Source organism: Panicum virgatum, chromosome 3K (assembly GCF_016808335.1).
Source record: "Panicum virgatum strain AP13 chromosome 3K, P.virgatum_v5, whole genome shotgun sequence".
NCBI classification, from domain to species: Eukaryota; Viridiplantae; Streptophyta; class Magnoliopsida; order Poales; family Poaceae; genus Panicum; species Panicum virgatum.
The window spans coordinates 19,800,285-19,819,618 of NC_053138.1; the positions used below are offsets into that span (position 1 = coordinate 19,800,285).

Here is a 19,334-nt window from a genome sequence, read left to right on the forward strand (position 1 = left end):
GGAACTAGAGTTTAATACAAGAGTTTATGAATTATAAATCTCTGGGGAAGGAATGGGAGTCTAGATGTTGATTGAATTGATTGAACCCTTGTTCAGTTGTTCTGCTTCTGCTATTGTAACTCAGGCTGAAATGAATCGCGCAATACTTTTCAAGTCCATAACGGTAGCAAATACTGTGCGTGGATGGCATGCTGTATTTTCTTTATGATGAGAAATTTTAGTTCACATGGCTGATGAGAAATACTGTTCGTGGATGGCATGCTGTATTTTCTTTATGGGCATAGTTCAGGATATGAACCTTTCAGTTCCTTTTGCGTAGCAATCTTTGTTCATTCAAATTAAAGCTTCAAACAAGTTACGTATGTTATCCAAGAGAAACAGGCCCCATAACCAATTGTTCATGGAGTGTAAAAACAAGAGAGCTCGTCAAGCAGACGAGTACTGCCTGTGCAGTCGCACCGAGTTTTCAAACAACTGTGATACTGACCATGTATTCGAATTCAACAGAGAGGAGGTAATCGGGCAATTTACATCTATTCAATTTGATAGCGTTTCCTAGTTATGTAAAAATCACCACTCGAGAAGTCCGCCCTGAATAGGGGGAAATGAACTCAAATGCTGCCACCAAACAATGCCCAAAATTACATCTCTTATAAGCTGATGAAACTACATACTATTTTGACCTCCCCGGCGATCAGAAGAGGTACTTGGACAGTACGTATTTGGGGGCAGGCCTCCTGTCCACGATCCAGTGCTGCATGTGCACGCCGATGGCGTCCAGGTGCTGCCCGCTGCGGCCGTGGAAGCCCACCACCTTCCCCACTGTCATCGCGGACGAGAAGTAGGCGCCGGTCTCGTCGCCGAACGGGCCATACTTTCCCCGGTTGGTGATGAACGTCAGCGACCTCAGGACCCGGGGCCCGTCCTCCCTGCTCGTGTTGTAGTAGCCGTACACGCACGTCAGCACCTCGTGGGGGTAATCCAGCTTCACCTGCAAACACGTTCAGAGGAAAAAGGATGTCATGCTACTGAAGAAATATGCAGGATCCATGTGTTCAGCAAGCACTGATCATGTCATGTCTTGGAACGACGATGGATGGACAGGTGAGCTCGAAGCTTGATATGGCACTCACCCTGTGGGTTATGTGGCCGCTGTTCCCATGCCTTGCAGACCAGATGGAGTATCCATCTCTGTCATACTCGATCTGAATCGACCCGATCAAAGCACCTCTCATGATGTAGATTTGTTTCACCCCGGTGTAGACGCCGTCATCCCATGGCCGGCCTCCCTCCCCGCCCCATGGCCCTGGTCCCATTGGAACCGGTTCTTTCACTATGCCATAAGCAACCTGCAGAGTGGTCCAAACGCATCGGTCATTACCAAAAAAAAAAACTCGGCCGGGTGGGGAAAGACCGCCCCACCGGTATTAACTTAAGAAGAAGCCTCGGCTTCCCCGACTGAGAAAATCCCCGAACTCTGGCCCCGCCCTGACACAGGGAGACGTAACCCCTGGGAACTGTGCCTGGGCCATATAAGGGTCCTCAGGCCGACCTGGGCCGTCTCACAACTAGTGCTTTGGCACACGGGGCCAGCGAGGGGATTTTTTTTTACCCTCAGCCTGAAATTCGCTCCCACGGGGAGTCGAACTCAGGACCTGTTTCATTTGTTTCAGCTATCTCCTCTGCAGAAATGCTGTTGATGGTTCCACACTCTTTCAAGAATCGACTCAGAATTCATGCTTGCGAGATTTTTTTTTTTTGCGAGGATATGAGATTTTTAGTTACCTCGTTGTTTGTATACGTATCACTCTGCGCTTGAGTACGCATGTTGTAATGGTATGATGGGCTAGTAGCGGTCGTCGTTGGTCTACTAACAAATTGCTGTGGCGCCACCTTGCCTTCCTGCACATGAACTCCAATGCCATCGATGTACCACCCCTCCCGGCCATGAAATCCTACTATCCTTCCATTGGTAAAACTCGTCGAGAAGTATGTACCACACTCATCCCCATATGGTCCATATGTTCGCTTGTTTGTGTGGAATGTGAGCGATCTGACCACAGTCGGGCCCATGATTATTGCTGAATCGTAAAACCCAGTAATATGAGTTAACACCTCTGACGGGAAATCGAATACTATCTGCAAGACAAAAGTTTCAGATCATCCAAACCTCGTTACTGTTCAGCAAAGAACTGTACTGCAGTCATATTACCTTATCAGGTGGAACACCTCCGCTGAATCCATGCTTGTTGCCCCATACTGCCTGCCCGTTTCGATCATACAGCACCTTCATGGATGAAATTCCCACTGCACGTGTCAAATTGATCTGCCACACACCAGTGTAAACACCATCATCAAAGATGGTGCCACCACTTCCACCCCAGGGACCGTAAGTCTGAGGGCTGCCGATGGCTGCAGCTCCTCTGTCGCCATAGTAACTAGGGAAAGAAATCATCTGCAAGGCAAAGTTGATATTTCAGAATTTGAAGGTTGTTGATCAGGCACATAGCAAATATAGTAGGCTAGTTTGTCAAACCTTGTTCCAGACAGCTCCATCACTGTAGTCCGGTGATGGGTTTGCATACTGCTGCTTGGGTTGATTGCTAGCATAAACAGCATAGCTGTCGCCTCTATCTCGCACAGCAAGGACCATGTCAGCTCCAGTATCACCTCCACTGAAGCTGTATCCATTTCTACTATGTGCAGTTGGGAGGCTTCTGGGTGTGGCTGGAGAATTCAATGGATTTGGAAAATGCACTTGCTTCAGATAGAAGCCTATTGAGTTGAGATATGACCCAGACCTTCCATGAAATCCAATGATCTTGCCACTGCTCACAGGAAGTGAGAAAGGCGTCCCATCTTCAGTGCCAAAAGGTCCATACTTCGAACTGTTGCTCTGAAATGTCAGTGATCTTATGATCACTGGAGTCCCGCAGACAGAACCATAGTGTCCACTTACAGACACAAGGACTTCGTCTGGAAAATCTAGCTTTACCTGCAGAATGCAAAGCATAAAGAACACTGTTAAACGGACATGAAAACTGATTTGAAGTTCTGAACTTCAGCATCGATACAGAAACACTTGTCTGAACTAGAATAGCAATCAAATTAGACTTGCAGAGCATAATTTTGGTGCAGATTCAGTAAACTAGTTAAAAGATGGCAAGTATCTTTTAAGCTCATCAGTATTCAAAACTTTATACAGATGTTTATACCTGTAAGCATTAATTCCAGTAGTCATAGAGATCTCTAGATAGGGTCATTTTGCAACCAAATTAGAGAAGCTACAAATGCTTCAGTGAGGATTAAGTAAACTATACCTTATCTGTTTCGGAGCCTCCATCAGTGCCCCCATGCGTCTCTGACCACACCGATCTTCCTTTCAGATCATACTCAATCCTTATAGAGTCGATAGCTGCACCATGGGTGATCACAATCTGGCGTATTGTTGAGTACACACCGTCATCCCAAGGGTACCCTCCTGTCCCTCCCCATGGTCCAACCACTATGGGGCTCTTCCCATTAATGGCTTTGATGCTCTAGTATACATAAATAAGAAAGATTTTGTTAGAGCATGGTAACATAACTTGAAGTCTACAAGCTTTATGGTATAACATGAAACCATTGTGTTTTCAAGTTTTCAATTCACTGGGGGTGAAAGCAAAGTATGGCTATGCCATTCAGTTAGGAACCAATTCCAGGGAAGGGAAAAGTAGCAACAGATGCAAGTCCTGTTCCAGATTCTAAGATTTCTACGAAATTCAAGTTCAAGTGGTCCAAAAGCATCCAATTCCAAAACTAGCAAATGAAAACACCAAATAGTATGTCATGTGCTGTGACCCCAACTATTCTGCCCATTATAGGATGGCATTTCTGGAGGTTCTATCTTCTATGCATGCGTAGAAGTTCATTAACCAATTGCTGACCCGCATATGTTCCTGAATGCAAACAGAGAAGCATGCACACACGAGCTCACAAACAAGCAACACAGTGTACCATTTTTTGTTGCGCAAATAGTCTCAAACACTTGAGAGTAAGAGAACTGAGCTTATGTCTTCTACTATTGCCCGCCTGCTTACTGCGTTGTGGGCTTATTAAGACAAGAAGAAGCGCGCCACCTGCCAATTTATAGGATGACTAGAGCAAAGGATGCCAAGGCCAAACCAGCCAGGCGCCAGCGTTAACGGTAGAGGAGACTTGAAAGCAACCAAGGGAACTCGATTCTCTGACCTACTGGAGCCAATTCACCCACAAAGGAAACATGACTCTGATGCGATTATCAGTCTTTTTCCAGCCTCCCGTATTCGCCGTCTACTGATCTCTGATCCCGGGCCACACCGGCTTTGCACGATGCCCTGCAAAACTAGCAATGGGAAATTAAAGAAACGACATATTTTATGATATCAATCCTGTCATAGAATGTTTTCTCACTCGTTATTCTGCGTGCTGCGTGTGTGGGTGTGTGGTGGAACTCACCTAGCAGAATGTAATTTGTTGGGTTCTTGATTCCATCTTCGAGAAGGGGCTTGCTTGCTTGCACTTTTCACCGCGCGCTTGACGTCTTTCCAAGCAGTTGACGCACTGTCTAAATGGAAATTAATTTCCTGAACTTTAGTTCTGCATCATGGCAATTTCGTCAATCTGACAATCTGAACATGAAACTAAAAGAAGACAGAAAACAATAGAAAAGGTTATCCGATCAATCTGGCAATGCTCTTTTCGCTTGGTTCACCTCTCTAACGAAGCGCTGCGGAGTTCGACATCGATTCCGTCTTGGCACCGAGCGCCTCGAACGCAAAACGAATTTGGTGGGGAGCTCGTTTTCCGCCATACCTGACCTTTATGAACTGGAGGGCACCGGCGCACCGCACCCGACTTGTGCGCGTTGACGTCGGGGAGGAATCGCGGGGAAGAGCGAACCACCACCACGACCAGCGGCAGCGAGCGAGCGCCGCTCGCCCGAAGCGAAGCGTCGGACGCGACGGCCGACGTGACCGAATCGGGGAGGGTAGCGTCACGCACCTCACGCTCACCGCCACCGCCGGCCCCTCGAGTTCGCGGCTGGGCGGGCGGGTTAGCAGCGTGTGGCGCCACCAGCGGCGGCGTATCGAGATCGGAATATATCTCACAGGGGATAATGCGATGCCCCGCGGCGGCGGCGGCGAGGGCGCGGGGGCGTGGGCACATTTTCTACCGACGTGGAGCAGAAGGACGCGCAGGGTTCCTCTTCTTCCGGCGTTCCCCTTCCAGGTTCCGCCAACTTGGCAGCACAACAGGAGAAGTGCAGAACCTGAGCATCAACGTCGTCTGTGCTTTGCACGGTACCCATGGCGTCAAAACCAAATCCTGAATGAAAAGCTCCTAGTATGGGCTTGTTTGGACTCTGAATTTAACATTAATTTCTACATAAATTTGTTCAACTCGAGTCGATACAAATTTCTTGCATTGCAGATGCACCATGTTGTAGCCATCAGCTGAACTGACCGGCTATTTTTGCTGGGAGACGGATTCCTCGTTGCCATACTGGTCACCCAAATCAACCAGTTGGGAGTCGGGTCCTGGGAGGTGTCAACCGCAATTACAATTCCGCGGACGCTTGCCCCGAGCGCTGCTAGCGAGCGATAGATGGACGAGCGGTCCACGTGCCGCACTTCGCACCCACCCTGCACCACGGCAGAACACGTACTTGATTTTTTTTGTTATTTTCACTTTTTTATTCAATTAGTTTTTTAACATTTATTTGTATTCATGTGGATCTGCATAATCTATATACAAAAGTTGTCTAATAAAATTTTTATCCAAGTTATAACAAAAGTTATATGTATACTTTATATACGTCATAAAAATTGTGCTACAAAATTATTATGAAACAAGTTAGGAGGAAATAGTTATAAATATAAATCAAATGTTGTTTAGATGTTATATGTATAAGCTACGTGTATAAATTGTATGTATTGAAAGTTATGCTAAAATTATAGTCTGTAACAAAATATTATTAATGAGTTATATATACAAAGTTATATACATAAATTATCATATGCCAAAATAGAAAGTTGTGGAAATAAAAAACTTTCCAAATGTGGAAACTTTGCTATTGTCGGAGATCGTCCGCTGTGGCCGCTGCTGGCGAGCGCCCGCTAATTAGCAGGCCCCGGTGTCAACCGATGCTCGGCCACCCAAGTTGGGTGGCACAATTCACAAGTGTTTCTGAAATTGTGATTCCATAAGTTTCTAAGATTCCCACAAGTGATGTATACTGGACCTACTTGCGGACACCGTAGAAAATAGAGCATCAACATGAAGAGCTCGATGAATGTCCTACCCCTTACATATAAGTTATTAGCATTATACAGCTTCATTTTTTTGTTGCGAGGGCACAACAATTTCATATGCTGATTATTTGTTCTTTATGATGCATCTTTCTGTAACATAACCACAAAACATGGTACAAGTATCTCTTTATTTGGCATGGTCCTCAACTGCAGTACAGATGGACTGGAATAAATCATCCGTGCAGGGGCTCTCTAATACAAGTCTGACATGTACAATCGTGGAATTTCACACCAGAGTATGGTTCATCATCAATACAGAGCAAATCTGGGCATCTCGGTGCAACCCGGTGGTGTAGATTAAGAGCATGTAAGAATTTGGAAGGGCACCAGAAGAAGCCAGCTAGCCTAGACCTACTGCTCGCACAAGAGCTTGCTCTGTAAATTGTTGGGAGACCGAATGATCAGCATAAATGAATGACTAGGATCCATTTTGGTAAGATACAGGTGTCAAAAATATCAGTTCTACCTTAAAGCAAGTTTACTTAAATCTTACCTTCCATCCATAACTGACACTATGTTCATTGATCCATCAGTTCCAACCAACCATTCCAAGAGGGAATTTTAGAGAAAGACTGCTTCTTCTTGATTCCTTCTATACCAGAAAAGTTGCCATTGCCCTGCAATGTTTTAAACGATTATAAATGATAAAACAACAAGTACCATAACTGAAAAAATGAAAGGTAATCAAACAAACACAGAAACTAATTTAGAAAGATTGGAACAAATGATAACTATGAGTCAGGTCAGGCCACAATCACAAGCATGGTAAAAGTTCAAACAAATTCCACAAATTTCTAGCAGTACCCTGAAACACTGGGCATGAACTGTATCGCAAATAGGATAGTCATGAGGGCAGCAGTAACGGTTATCCTTGCAGCAAACTGCATTGTCCAGTCCACAGCAGCTCCAAGAAAGGCAAAAGCCCAAGATGCGCCATGAGCAACAACAAGTTGATCCTTCAGGACAGTAGGTAAGCAGACTGCATTTGGTTGGGCCAGGGCCTGGTGAAGGAGGAGGATTCGGGCTTGTTTTGGTAGGAAATGATGGCATCATGTTTATACCACAGATACCACTGGAATCACCAGTGTTCCGATGCATATGCATGTAGCCCTTCATTCCCCAACTTTCACCCCAAGAATTTTTCACAATCCAGTAGTCCTTGCCACCTTCGGAGCCATAACCCACGATTAGCACAGCATGATCAAGAGATGTTGGACATGGACCATCAAAGATACCCTGCATAAGGGAATATTAGGAGAGTACAATAAAATGGTTTACCCTTATGTAACACATGTTAATAAGAGGATAACCAAACACTGCTCATGTACCTGGGAGTATAGCTGGAATGCTCTGGCGCTGCCACATATTCCCACACTAACTGGTTGCTGGGCAACAGCCTGGAGCAACAAGTCTTCTTTGTTGGAAGGAACATCAGAGTAACCATCAATTGTCACAACTCGCCTTTTCAGCTGTGATATAAGAAAATACAACACATGAACATGGCATGGTAAAAGGCATCTAGACAATTTGTGAGGGTACTTTTCTACAACCCCATGTTACCTTGTTCTTGTTGCATGTTCCATCCACTTCACGAAAGGGATAATCCTCCTCTGTGTCAATTCCACCATTTTTAACCACAAACTTAAAAGCATAGTCCATGAGGCCACCACCACAGCCGCTATTATATGATCTGTCACAGTCAATTAGTTCCTGTTCAGAAAGACTGACCAGTGAGCCTGTCTTGATTTTGTTTATTCCTTCAATAGCACCTGTAGCCGAAAAGCTCCAACAGGCTCCTGAATAAGAATAAAGATAAAATTACTTGCAGTGGAAATTGGCAGTAAACTAGCACCAACATTTAAAAGTGAAATATCATTAAAAAGGCGTTTTCAACGGAAGGAAACAAAACATTTTTCTTTGAGGAAGTTAGAAAAAGAAATCCTACCAAATTTTCATTGAATCATAGAAAATAAAACCAGTACATGCCAAAACAAAAACTAGATACAAGTCAAGGTAGACTATGCAGAAAGCCAGAAACAGACCAAGTTGTGACAAGCATCACTCATACTTGGCTGATCCTACTCCTACTCCCTACATTGTAAAACAAGATCTGAGAAGGTTCTTATGTTGCTCCCATCTATACTTGTGCCTTCAATTTTTACCCAAGACAGTCAAACATATCCCAACAGAACATTGAGTTACTGTTGCATTGGTAGTTACAAGAATCTTATGAATACAGTAAGTATCAATGTATTATATTATATATACGAAAGCTGCACCTATTCCAACAGCAAGAAAATCCATCCATATAACCTATTGAAGTTCAATTTAACATCTCATAAAGCCGCTGTGAAGAATCTTGTATAAAACTTTTTAATGCGATCTCATATGAAACTAGTGGCGTGACTCTTGATCTCAGATTTATCGAGCAGTCACAGAGGGTCGGTTCCGGTTCCGCAATTCCACCCCAAGGATAGCAAAGCTTGCAGACTAACTTTGAAACATCTAGTTCGTAAATTGCAACAATCCTGTAAATGAAATTCTTAATTAAAGGCTGGCTGGTGTTACCTCACTAAGCCAAGTAAAGTTTTCACTCCGTTCGCTGTGCTGTGGCTGTTGGCTGGTGCTGGTTTGTTGTGAGAGAAAAGTACTGCTGGCTGGCTGCTGGCTGCTGCTGGTTTGATGTGAGAGAAAAACACTGTTGACTGGATGCAGCGAACAGAGTGTTTATGTGCTTATACAGGATGACACACGCAAGGTTTGACAGAATTCACTGTACTTCTAATTGGTCAATTATGTGTTCTGTTTCACTGCGCCTATTGAACCATAAGAGTAAAATCGGTTTGCAACAGCCTCAGCACCCTTTTACTGTTGAGCTTGGGTTCTAGGAATCGAATCTGACTAGCTTTAGGAACGGCCATATGGGTATTTGACTCACTGATCACTGTGTTTGCACTTCATTTTGATGTGCTAAGCTACTGGCTGTCAACACTATCCCTAACAAGCAATCGGGGCAACAAATCCAGGCATAGAACAACAACAACATAGCATTTTTTCCCAAGCAAGTTGGGGTAGGCTAGAGATGAAACCCGAAAGAAATAAATTCAAGGTTCAGGCACATTGATAACTAGTCTCCAAGTGCTACTATCCAAAACTATCTCTTTAGAGATATTCCAATCCTTAAGGTCTCTCTTAACCGACTCATCCCACGTCAGTTTAGGTCTACCTCTACCCCTCTTTACATTATCGACCCGCTCAAGAACCCCATTACGCACCGGCGCCTCAGGAGGCCTTCGTTGCACATGTCCAAATGCAGGGGCAGAACAGATCGAGGAATTTCGGCTCACCGCAGCTGCCCTGGTCCTTGACCTTGGTGACGGCCCCGCTCTTCCTCCAGTCCACCGCATCGGGCACCACGGCGACGCCGCCGCCGAGGCCCCCGTACACGGGCGCGGCGGCGCTCCGGAGCGTCGCCCCGGCCCGGCCGGCCGCGAGGCGGCCGAGGCGCGCGGCGCGGAACTCGTCGTGCGTGAGGTCCGCGAAGGCGTTGAGCGCGAGCGTGTAGGACGGGGCCGGCCCGCCGCCCGCGGCGTTGGCGTTGGCGCGGGCGTTGTGCGCCGCCACGAAGGCCGCGTTGTCCGCGAACACCGCGAGCCGCGCCGCGCGCTCCTCGGGCGTGGCGTAGGCCCTGCCGTGCTCCGCGCACCACGCGTCGAACAGCGCCTCGTGCGCCGACGGGTCCGCGGCATCTGCAGCCGCCGCCGCCGCGCCGGCAGCGGCCGAGGCGGCGAGCAGCAGGAGCAGGGGAAGGTAGAGCGCGGAGGGCATTTTGGCGATCCGCGCCCCTCCGTCGCCTGCTCTGGTGGGTCTGGGTCGGAGCAGAGGAACCGTGGCAAGGGTTTGGGTTCGGTGAGATGAGTGGACTGGGGGTATTGTACACCCCGGGCCCCGGGGAGGCGGAGAGCTTGAGAAGGGTGGAGAAGGAGAAGACGACGACGAGGTCGTCTTTGACCAGATGGTGAGACGAGCGTGCTCAGAGCGAAAACCAGGCGGCCGATTGGATGGAGCCCTGCTAGGCTGCTATGAACAGGGAGAGCAGAGCAATGGCCGGCGGCGAGGCTGGGCGAGGGAGCGGATCGGTCCAGGAGGAGGCGTACAAGCGTGTGATACACGTGGGGATGACAGAGCCTGTAGGTTGTGGTGGGGAACCGCCTCTGCTCGCTCTGGGGCCTGCATCAGGCCCCGCAGAGACGCAGATCAGTCTTCAGTTTCATCATCGTCCTTCATCGGCCGTCTTTGGTTGTAACAGTAAAGCTTTCAAAAAAAACTTTTATATGTATAGAATACTAAATATAGTCTATTTGTAAAAAAAATTTAGAGATGGATGCAATTTTACGAGCCGAATCTAATGAATACATAATTAAATACAGTAATACTACAGTGATCTTGCTCTAATCAGCGTCAAATCATGCGGTCGAAGGCCTAATTAGGTACAATATTACTACAGTAGCCATAATTGTGGAGGTGCTTTTGTAATTAGAATTAATTTAATACCTTTAATTAGTGGTCAAAATTGTAAAAAGTTTCCATCAAAACTTTTTCACCCCTAACTTAATACAGCCTCAATGAAAAATGGGAAGGGTCGAGGGCTCATTCCAACGGGAAAGAAAAAAAAAACTCCGGTGTGCGAGCAATGGTGTGCCTGTGTCGTGTGACTCGTGTCGTGTCACCGTCCGTGGCCGCTGAACCAGAGGAAGAGATCGCGACGTGTTTCTTGTGGACTTGGCGATCCAGGTGTCGGTTTACCGCGGGCAGAGGTTTCCGGGTGGTGCTAGCAGTCGATAGAAAGACTGCGACGATCGGACGCTGATCACTGATCACCCAGGCTGTGGCGTGCGATGCTGAGCGTGTCAGCTGGGTGTTACTAGCTGATTGGCGCGCGATGGATGATGGATCATGGACCTGATGCTAAGAGCAGCCCCAGCATGGCATGAAAGCGAACCGGTGGCACTGCATGCGAACCTTAAGCATTGGACGGTTCGCACTCTCGTTGTCAGAGGGTGAAAGCGAACTCTGGGTATGCGCCGAACCGAAGCCAATAAAATAATGATACATGCACATAACTGTTACCTCCTCCTCTCATTTCAAATAAAATAAGCATTGTACAGTACTTATGGCCGTTGGCTGTTGATATAGCCGTTTACAAATAGACTTGCTTGCCTGCTCCTCTATATACATGAACTTCATACATTCAAACTCACACATTGCCACAATGGAGAATCATTCTACATCTAGCTTTACAAATCTGATGAATTCAGAAATCCAAAGCTCAAATCCTCAAAACCCAAACACCCAACAACAGCCTAGTTTTCCACCCCATTTTCCCATGAATTTCCCACCCCATCAATTTGGTCCCAACCCATTTCACCCACCAAATTTCAATCCATTTGGTGTTCAACAAGGTTACCAATTTCCAGCAGCAAGTTACCAGCATGGCATTCCTTTCCCTGGCAATTTTCATGGGGGCGACATGAATGGTGGTCCATCTTCACCAATTGGTTCAGTAGCTATGTTTGGAGTTGGTGGTTCAAGAGGCGAGGGCTCAGCTTCTCCAGTCACTTCTCCAATGCTTTCTGTAGAGCATACAAACAAAGATGCAGTCGGAGGTGAAGAATGGAGTGATGTAGGTTCAGATGAGGAAAAGAAAGGTGGGATGATGTATTGGTCTGAAGAAGATAATCTTCGATTGATAAGTTCTTGGATAAACAACTCCAATGACCCAATAGATGGCAATTCAAAATTAGGCCCTCGTTATTGGAAGCAAGTTGCAGATGGATATAACATGCATGCACCTAAGGGTAAGAAGAGGACACCTACACAATGCAAAAATCATTGGAACACAACCAGCGCACTCATTTCAAAGTTTCATGGATGTTGGGTAGACATATCAAACACATATGTAAGTGGGCGATCAGATCAACAACTTATGGAGATGGTTCATGAAGAATACAAAAGGGTGAAGCAAACAGACAAACCCTTTCCATTTGAGTATTGGTGGCGAGTGGTGAAGGATGAACCAAAATGGCTCAATCGAGATGTGGCTGCTGTCATTCGGAATAAAAGAAACAAGGTGTTAGCATATGGAACCTGTACTGATATGTTTGATGAAAATTTACAAATTGCTAAAAGCACACTCATTGAGACCCTGGAGAATTTTTGCAAAGGTATTATCGAATGTTTCGGGCCAAACTACCTTAGGAGACCCACTGCAGAAGATATTCATAGGTTGCTTCATGTGGGGGAGGCTCGCGGCTTTCCTGGTATGCTTGGAAGTATTGACTGTATGCACTAGAACAATATACCCGCGGTCATGGATCACCCACTGTCATGCTTGAAGTTGTTGCCTCACATGACTTATGGATATGGCATGCTTTTTTTGGTGTGGCTGGGTCGAACAATGATATCAATGTGTTAAACCAATCACCATTGTTCACAACACAACGACAAGGAATAGCTCCAGAGGTTCGTTTTACGGTCAATGGAAATGAGTATGACATGGGTTACTACCTATCTGATGGTATATATCCGGAAGGGGCAGCATTTGTGAAGACATTCAGATTTCCGCAAAGTGACAAGCACAAGTTATTTGCCCAAAAGCAAGAATCAGCAAGAAAAGACATTGAATGTGCATTTGGTGTTTTGCAGTCTCGTTTTGCTATTTTACGTAACGCAGCACGTGTGTGGCATACACGAACACTTGGTGAGATCATGTATGCTTGCATTATATTGCATAACATGATCGTCGAGGATGAGAGGGACTCTTATGAGGGTAGACATGACTTTAACTATGAGCAGGGGACCTCTCCCATACCTCTGATTGGATATGGCCAAGGGCCAATTGTGACGGCTCAAGTTTTTAAATAGCCAATTTAGGGTAATTAGAACCAAATCAAGCATCATTAAATAGGAAATCTTGAATTAATGCATGTGTATGCATGAATGTCTATATGTATGTGTGTCTATGTGTGTGTTTGAACACAGGGGAGAACACTTAAATAACTTTTGAACCGAGGCACGTGTGCATATGAAATTGATTAGGCATCTCATTAACACCATGATAAACCAAAGTTTAGTTGAGGTCAAGGGGAGAAAATGAAGTTTTACACATGAAATGACGAGTTCTTCAAATTACAGCTTTTAAACGTTTAAATCATTTTTCAAATTGTAACAAACAGGTATTAAAAATGAATTTAAAACTGTTGCTCAAATGAATTTTTGCCCAAAACCAATGTTATAGGTTTTCGAATGACGAACAACTTTTGTGTTCAAAGTTTTTCGATTTGCCACACAAAAATGGAAGAAAAATTTGAATTTCGAAGCATATAGTACCTTTTCAAATGTACTCAAGTTTCAAATTTTATCTTTCAAACGAAGCCTCAAATGAACTTTTTCCTAAAATGAAAGTTGTAGATCTCGAAATTTTAAGCAAGTTTGGTATTCAAAAGTTTTTCGTTTGAAGCTTTGAAGAAGGAGAAAAGCTGAGTTTACGAACTGGACTTTGGGACTTCGTGTTATTTACAGAACTGCCATCAACTCCATCTCCTTCTCTGCTCACGCCGTTCGTCGCCGTCTCGTCGCCGGCACCACCACGCGTCGCCTCGTCGAACTGTCTCGTCGCCGCTTAACCACCCAACGAAGCCAAGTTCGATTTCTCCTCTTCCCCTCCTCGCACAGAGTCCAGAGCCGAGCTCTCTCCAGCACTCAGGAACGTCGCCGCCATGAGCCATGGCCGCCGTCGCCCTGCTTCCGTAGAGCTCCCCCCTGCGCCCCTCCTTCCCCAAAACCGACCCTCTAGCGAGCTTCGTCAGTCCTCACTGGTCCTCCCAAGGCCGCTTACCGCCGTCCAGAGCCTCCGGAACACCGCCGCCACGGCACAGCATCGCCGCCGTCCGCAGCTCGCCGTCGAGCTCGTCGTTCCGCCCTCTCCCCGCCCAAAACAACCTCGGTAACGGCTTCACCTCGCCCCAACGGAGCTCCCAAGCCCAGCCACCTCCATCCATGGTCGCCGGAACACCACCGCCACGGCGCAGTTCTGCCACTGTCCGCCGGCGCCTGTGGAGCCGCCGCCTCGGACCTCCTCCCCGCGAACCAAGGACACCCAAAGGTGCGGCACGAACCCCTCTCCCTTTTCCCCAACTTTCCCCTCGCCTCCAGGGCTGGACCTCACTGGAAAACACCACTCAAACCTCTCCCCTGTTCTGTCCAGTCCGCCAGGGACCTTCCCTGAGAAGAAACAGAAGTCCAGGGGCCTCTGCGCAAAAAGAGATCCTTTTTCCTTTTTGTTTTCCAAAGCAGTGAACTTGTAAAATCGATATAAATTCGTAGAAAAATCGGAAAAATGCAAACTCAATTGATCTGAGTTCTTTGTTACTAGATCTACAACTTTCAGTACATACACATATTTATTTTCTGCTTATTTTTTAATCTAGGAAAAAGATTAAATTCCATAGGCTATAATTATTCTAGGAGTTCTACTTAGTATCTATGGATGATTTTTGGTGAGTAGCTACTTCATACTATGATTAGCTCTGTGTAAAAATTTGAGCACCAGATAAGACTTGTAACTAGATGTAACCCTACTCTTTGTTGGATCTAGCATAATACTTTGCATTTTTTTTCTTCTTGATGTTATAATGAATATTTATGGATGAAACTTTTTATGTACACTTAATATCCCGAAATAACAGTGCAGTACAAGTTTTAAAGCCATCACATGTCTCTAGATATGGTTTTGATTTAATCCACATGTAATAGTGTTATCTCATGATAAATAGTTCTAGTGCTTAGAAAAATCTGAAGTTTATACCCTTATTTAGTTTTTGGTATATGAACCTGCATGCCAAGTTTGAGGGTCAAATGTGGAGTAGAACCTGAGATGTTAATTACTCTTGATATCACCTTGCTTAGTTTGTCATTTTTGCTCTGGTCTTTATGCTACATATTTATATATGAATTTTTGCAGAGAATGACATTCTAGATATGTAGTTACTGTACAAAAAGTTTGAACATGTCTACTTAACAGAAACTAGCTAGGTTATTTATGCATGTTGTTACATAAGTAAATGCATTACTGAAGTTGTAAATGGTTTTAAATGCTGAAATTTTTACTGTAGTTTTATCATGCTTAGTGTGGGCTCTGATAAAATTTTGAGACCCAAAAACATTCTGAAACTCTCTGTATAAATAAATCTTGATTAATATAGATTTAGCTTGACTTATTTTTTCTCTATACTCTGTAACTTGCAAAATAAAATATGAAACTAGTCGGTTTAGTCGTGTTATGACCTGTAGTACCTAGTAAAATATTTCTCGTGTTATTTCTTAAAGTTTTGTAAGGTAGTGCTTTAATCGGGTCTATTCATGCTAAGTAGGTTTAGTGGGTTGTCTTTAAAATAAAATTAATAAAACCTAAATCGCTAAACAACTCGGAACTATGCATTCATACATATGCATTGTTGCATTTCATTTAGGTACGATAGATGTACCACGTGAAGGATGCGATGTTGAAGCCGAGCCAGAAGACGGTAAATGGTGGACACGTCTAAAAGATGGATGGATGGATTCCGATGTGCACGACCGAAGGAAGATGCTCACCGAGCAATTATCCTTTAACTAACACTAACCTAGTGTTAATCCCAGACAAGCCCCGGAGCATGTCATATCTAATTTAAATTTATGCAACTTATTATTGTTCCTATATACTTGCGCATTTAAGTTTACAGGAGTTGCTTGGAACCTTAGCTGCATGATCCTAGGTACCTATGCTTGAACACTAGTATGTGTAGGCCGCTAGTTGGCTAGGCTAATGATTCGGTAGAAGTCGAGTGATTTCCTGTCACTCGCGAGAACTATAGGAGTTGAATGTTTACTACATGCTGCAACTATAAGGCTCACGGGCGGGGTTGTGGTACTTGTGATACCCCGTCTGTTTAGTGAAAATGGATAAGGCCGCAGTGTGTGGTAGTGGTGGTTAAGCTTTTGAACGTACTAACCACATACCGAGAAATATGGTAATCAGTAAGCTTAAGTACCTGATTGGCCCGGCGAGTGGACTTTACTTTCACCCTCTTTGAACGTTGTTCTCATGCGGCCACATGCGAGTGCAAGAAGGCTCACGACCCGGCGTCGTACCGTGGCGTGGATTCTTGTAGTCGAGGTGGGTGACCCTGATCCACAACCCGGGAAGAAAGGGGAAAAGTCGCCTGGGCGAAGCGAGACGTCGATCCCCATGCGTGTGTGTTAGGTCTGCCTGGCCAGGTTAACAAATTCGATTCGAATCGTCCGCTTCTCACGGTTTGGGACTGCTTAACCCTTCTGTTACATAGAGTAAGAAGTGAAAGATGATGATGAATATGGTTGGTTGGATGATGAAAGATAATTGTTTCCACCATGTATGCTATTGGATATATGCTAACCTAGAATGGTTAATTGAACTAGAACCTGAAAGATAAAATATGAAATTAAGGATCTACTCTTTACTGTTTTTCGGCAAAACAAACCTCTCTAGCCAAAAGTCTTGCATGTCTAGATAAAGGGATAAGTATACCCTTAGTCGGGTAAGCCTTGCTGAGTATTAGTATACTCATCCTTGCTTGTGGCTTTGTTTTTCAGGTAGTACATCTGAGGATGTGGCTGACGTCATGTACGGGCTTCATCATGACGTCTTGTTTCGTTGCTAGACCATCGTTCGTTTTCCGTCAAACTTAAACTCTGTGATACTTTTATGAATTCAAACTCGGTTTGTAATAATAATAATTCAATTTTATACTCTGTACTGTAAAATTTGCGGAATGTTGCACACTCTGAACTGCTTTGTCGATCCTGTTTCAAGTGGTTTAATCGGGATTTTACCCGACAGCACTGCCGGATTACTCCGTTTTAAGTACGTGTTAACCCTAGTTACCGTTTCGGTGATGGTTAGCACACTTAAGCCGGATTAATTTAGGCGGGACTGCCACACCAATTCATGGATTTGATAGGGTACTAGAGATAGGCGTAGCTATTCGGAACAAAGAGATGCATCATCGACTCAAGAATGACTTGAATGAGCATATTTGGGAAAAATCTGGAGGCAACCAACATCATTAGTGATCCGTCTACGTTTTCATTTACTGAAAAATATTGTACCCATTTCAAATTATTTTATTCTTACTGCAATGTAACTGTATTACTAGTTCTCTTCGAAATCGTATGAAATCGTCTTGTGAACTGCATTATTATGGTTGAACTACAACTTTTTTTATCCCAAATACCACCATCCCAAATACTACAACATTATAGTAGAGGTTAGAGACAACAAAAAACTACCTTTCATGTACATATCGAAGTAGATGGCCGTCAGCCTCCATCCTTGCGCAGGCGTTGCCGGCCGTGCGGGCGCGAGCCACAGGAGCGCCAGTAGCATTGCCGGCTGTGCGGGTGCGAGCCACAGGACTGCCGGTCTCGACCCCAACAACGCGGCGTCGCCAGCCGTGTGGGGGCGTGAGCCATAGGAGCGCGGCCCCCAACCCCAACAGCGCGGCGTCGCCAGCCGTGCGGTCGGGAGCCACAGGAGCTCCCCCCCCCCCCCCGCTCCCCCCTGATCTGCTCCAGTAGAGCACTGCCCCTCCCTCATCTGCTCCAATAGATGTGAATTGACCTGATCTACTCTCTTCGTGGGATTAATTTTAGAATCCATGGCTTGATTCAAAGGATTAGGATGAGATGTGAGGAAGGGGAGAGAGAGGAACGGGGAAGGGAAGAACGCGAGACGAGAGACGACTAGGAGAGTTCCACCCGCTCGCGCGAAGGGGAGGACAGATGAGGATCACGATTTTTTTTCTAATGTGAGCCCCACTATTCGATGTTGACGCTAGAGAGACCGAACCGTGGTTTGGTTCGGCAAGACTGCTTTTGCGAGTCCGAACAAGGACTGGAGGTGCTCTAATGGAGCAACAAGCAACGGCGTGGCATTGCTGATAGAGGCAAGAAACGATCAGGTGGCGTTTGGAGACGCATCAGGTTATGATAAGGATATGAACAGGGATACAAGGCCAATTTCAGTGGAACTGTCATTGGAGTGTTATGGACATTAACTTTGCTGACATGACAGCCTTATTACGAAGAGAGATGAGAAAGAATGTCATGGGACATCATGACACTCCTCCTACTCGATTACCTAGTTTACTGTTTTGGTAACTGTGTCGATAACATTCCCATTGAGATTGACATAAGGGCATATACAACGTTGATTAGACTATGTTTGGTTTTTTACATTTTTCCACGCGCTGAAATGACGAACCGGCCGATGCCGTCGTCTCACCAGACGACGGCACCGGCTCATGTTCCCATGCTATACAGACGTTTTCTCCCGCGTTGTAGCATCCGTTTCCACCCGGCGACGGCCGCGAGAGGATCCCCTGCTCCCCGCGGCAGCGTGCACGCGAATCGAATCTGACGATGGTGGCAAAAACCTCATGTGAGCCTGCGCTAAGAGCAACGCTAGTAATTTCGCCGGCAGCTGGCTGTAAGGCGTGCGCGGTGGTGGCGGGCCCTGCTGGAATTTAATGCCCGACAATGACGGCCAGCGAATGGGAGCCGCGTTTCGCAAATCCGCCGACTGGGAGCGGGCGTTTGGCGAGGCGCCCACGGCGCTCTCTCCCCTACATTCTCTTTCTGCCATGGATTCTCCCAGCCGGCTCGTCACCGGTCATTAAACTTGCTCTAAGTATCATTAAACTTGCTCTAAGTACTGACATCATGAGCCTGTGTCCTACTGTCCTCTCTCTTGTTCAGGTTCCTGACCATTTCAGGTTGCCAACTTTGGTTGTTTACTAGTTGCATGTGTATTTCTTTCTCTCTTTTTTTTGGTTCCGAGAGCAGTGCCCTGTGATTGTGATATAGTGTAGGGCCCTATGTTTGTGCCCTGGAACAGAGGAAGGGTTAGCCCTATGATCTTGCTTT

General features: G+C 45.7%; 1 long non-coding RNA gene and 1 pseudogene across 2 annotated transcripts; one reads left to right on the forward strand and one right to left on the reverse strand.

Annotated features, from left to right (window-relative positions):
• Positions 1 to 480: 480 nt before the first annotated feature.
• LOC120698189 lies at positions 481 to 10,501 on the reverse strand (annotated as a pseudogene). The gene is made up of 11 exons (XR_005684744.1): positions 9,680 to 10,501; positions 7,893 to 8,128; positions 7,661 to 7,801; positions 7,137 to 7,568; positions 6,877 to 6,949; positions 3,321 to 3,601; positions 2,537 to 2,995; positions 2,213 to 2,455; positions 1,786 to 2,139; positions 1,134 to 1,349; positions 481 to 991 (listed from the first exon to the last, which is right to left on the reverse strand). The product of XR_005684744.1 is annotated as a jacalin-related lectin 3-like (transcript).
• Positions 10,502 to 14,037: 3,536 nt separating this feature from the next.
• On the forward strand, positions 14,038 to 17,562 carry LOC120698190. The gene is made up of 2 exons (XR_005684745.1): positions 14,038 to 14,496; positions 17,004 to 17,562. It is a non-coding gene; the product is annotated as an uncharacterized LOC120698190 (long non-coding RNA).
• Positions 17,563 to 19,334: the final 1,772 nt, after the last annotated feature.